At 44.6% G+C, this 3,502-nt stretch overlaps 1 pseudogene; it reads left to right on the top strand.

Annotated features, from left to right (window-relative positions):
• Window positions 1–2,046: 2,046 nt before the first annotated feature.
• LOC119406620 (uncharacterized) lies at window positions 2,047–3,256 on the top strand (annotated as a pseudogene).
• The last annotated feature ends 246 nt before the right edge of the window (window positions 3,257–3,502 follow it).

The following is a 3,502-nucleotide window of genomic DNA, read 5'->3' as shown; positions in this document are numbered from 1 at the left end:
AGTTTCTTCCGCATCGGTCGTGCCCTTTTGTCGACGTCGAACACGAAAGGGTACGACTTACTTTTTGACCGCCGTGGTGCTTGACAGCGCCTGCCGAGTCGTTGTTGAGGCTCTTGTGTGCCTATCCTCCCGATCTGTGTTGATAACTTTCGTCTGTAACCCAATGTGTTTTAGTGCTACTATTCTATCATTGTATCCATTTTCACGGTATCCCATTGAGTTCTTTTTTACTCCATATCACATATTAGTCATGTATATTAGAGTAATGACGTGTTCACTGCAAGACAGTGATGTTTGATTTGGCACATAGTTGTGTCGATGTACCCCGAATTGCCGAAATGTTATCAAGTTTTTGTTTTTGTGCAAGGTGTAAATAAACTTTTTCTAAACAGTTATAATAACCTATCGTTCAACAGAAATAAAGAGCATACCCACACGTTTTTTTTCTTTCATGTAGGTCTACTTAGTCAATAACGATAAGTGATCAAAGACAACTAAATTTAAAGGACTTTTTAACGTAGAAGGACTTAATAATGCTCTCCCGGCATTTTTCTTGAACAGACGTAAAAGTACTTCAGTGAAACTCGCAAGGTTTGTAGTAGTCATTACTGCAGATGCGTTTGACACGATGTAGGAGATGACACATCTTTGGCTCCAGTAGTATTATGCCATGTTCACTGCTTCTACTAGTACAGCACACCGTACTTTCAATAGTCCATTATTTAGAGTGCCCTATGGTAGAGTACCCATATTTCTCTGAATCGCTTGTAAGTCAAGCGCCTCTTTCATAATTTTGTTGAGGTACAGCTGCATACGTTTCTGTGCCGGCAAGGTTCTCTAACTGAATTACTTGTCGTGCTTAAGAGATTGTTTTTCAGTTCTACTGCGAGAGCTTTACAGTCGCCGGCATACAGCTCTTCTATTGTAAGGTACAACGTAAGCTAGCTCATTTAACTCTTTTGCCAAACCACACATTCATGACACTGATCTCAATCGCTCCCACGACAAAAGCAGTTCCATAGATGAGTAGATATTTTTATGTACTGCAGCCCACAAGTAGGGCTATGGCGTATGAAAATAAATAAATAAATAAACAAACAAACAAACAAATAAACGATATTATTAATAGCAGCACTGTCCTCGCGCCCGGTTGAAGCTCCGCCCGACAATGCACTGTGCGTGAAATCGGCTTCCTATGGCCTTCACAGTGGCACGAACACAGAAGGCCACTCGCGTTCCTCTTCCAAGCATATCCAGGGGAGCACTTCCTTCCTGTTTTATGAATATCCCGAACATGTCTTCTAAAAAGAAATGACGGTTCTGGTTTAATTTAAGACTTATATTACATACATTTGATATGGTGGCAAAACGTAACTAATTATGCGGGCCAAGTAACTGTAAGGATAGTTTTTGGGAATTGATTGAGTTCATTGAAACATTCTGAGCAACTGGGATCGTTGCAGCAACTGGCGGAGAAGAACTCTACCAGGCGCTTCTTTGTACGTGGCCCCTGAGATCCGTTTCGGCAGCGCGCGAAACACAATGTTAATCAAAGGAATACACCAGGGTTCTGAGAAATTGCAGCGCAAAAAACGCATGGACGAAGCCAAAACGAGAAGGACGGGGGCTCAACTTGCAAGGACATTTATTGTTAAAAATTACACACATGTATACTTGCTGTCCGACACAGAGATAATCAACTACAAAGGCATAAATACACCGCGTCTCTATCTGAGAGTTGTATGGATGGCACGCTTATTATACATACCTACCCGAGGTATGTATAATAAGCGTGCCATCCATACAACTCTCAGATAGATAGCGTGCCATCCATACAACTCAGATGCAATCCGCTTGCATCTACGATTTCTCGATTAATGAGCGTTTTTCCTCTTCTTAATGACAGGAGTGTTTTAGGTGGGATGACCAATCTGGCAGGTTATATACAATGTCAGCCAGGAAACCTTCAAAATCCTTTGCTTTGCGTGCATTTTGCTTTGCGTGCCGGGGTGCGGCACTCTTCTTGGCACGAACCTACGTTGCTTCATGCATCAGGTACTGCCTGGTATCCTTGCGGCTGCGGCGTTCATCGGCGGTGCGGCTACCGAGTCTACCGTGCAGCCCTCGATGGCAGCTGTGGCGCATGTGCAGTGCGCCCCTCCTTGCCGTCCACTGATGCGAGCTGGCATGCCTGATACCTTCCTGCCTGAGCTGCAGACCGGCCACATGGCTGCGCGACGGGGAACGCTTCCGGATCCGCCTTACCAGGCCGATAAAAGGGAGCATCTCAGCAGCTGTCGACTGGGGTGCGGCACTCTTCTTGGCACGAACTTACGTTGCTTCATGTGTCAGGTTGGTTATTTGAATTATGCAAAATGTTACCGCACAAGTAATGTGATGCTTGTAAGAGTGTCGTGCCCCATTGATAGGCGGATGCTGTGCCTGTTGACTTGCTCTGTTTGCAAATTCGTGGTTGACTCTGCTTGGCTGTTAATTTTTAATGACTGCTCTTTGTTGGGGAAGGCTCTATTGCTACTCTCGGGAGACGTAGAGCTAAACCCTGGCCCTATGAACCTAACCGAAAGAGAGCAGATGGCGAACATTGAGAAGATTCTTCTAGATGTTGAAAACTGGTCAAGCAACTATGCTTGCAAAACTTGCGGAAATAGTGATGAAGCAAACCGAGCTAGAACAGAAAATAGACAGCGTGATGGCAAAATCAAATGTAATTGAGGAGCGCATTAAATATTTGAAAAATCTGAACGGAAGATAGAGGCTAAGATTGACGACCTTGAAAATAGGAGCCGCCGGCTGAACTTTTTTATGGGGTGCCAGACAATGTGCGCAAAGAAACGTGGGAAAAATCTGAGAGCCTGATTAAAGATATTTGCAGTGACGTGCTCAAGCTGGATAACATTCCGATCGAGCGAGCCCACCGGCTGGGTGCCTTCACGGAGGGGCGCACTAGGCCTATTGTCGCAAGTTTCTCAGGTTGGAAAGCTAGGGAAAGTGTTATGCGTAATGCTTACAAATTTAAGTACACTTCATTCAGTGTATCTGAAGACTTCAGTCATGTTGTTCGCGAAAAGCGACGGCTTCTTTGGAATTACGCAAAGGAAAAGAAAGATAGCAAAGAATACCGACTGCGCCTTAACTATGATAAGCTTATAATCAACGGAAGACGTTCGTATGGGACAGTGAAATGAACCAACCCGTCCTGCTTCGTGCACATGCTCGATCTCAAGGAGGTGACTGACGTGACGTCAGTCATCCAAGAACCGGAAGAAACGAGACTTTAAACACGTGTGGGCGCATACCTGTGCTTCTTGCGAACTGTTGAAGTATTAATAATAAAGTTGACGAGTTTTCATCCCTTGTGGTGACTACTCAAGCGAAAATTATCATGGGTACAGAATCTTGGCTGGACAGTACGATACCTGATACTGAGATCTTCGCACATGGATTCACTATTTATAGGAAAGATAGAAATCGCCACGGCGGG

The sequence above is a fragment of the Rhipicephalus sanguineus genome, chromosome 10 (assembly GCF_013339695.2).
Source record: "Rhipicephalus sanguineus isolate Rsan-2018 chromosome 10, BIME_Rsan_1.4, whole genome shotgun sequence".
In the NCBI taxonomy this organism is placed as follows: Eukaryota; Metazoa; Arthropoda; class Arachnida; order Ixodida; family Ixodidae; genus Rhipicephalus; species Rhipicephalus sanguineus.
Note: the sequence above shows the minus strand (reverse complement) of the source record. Positions and strands in the feature narration are given on the sequence as shown.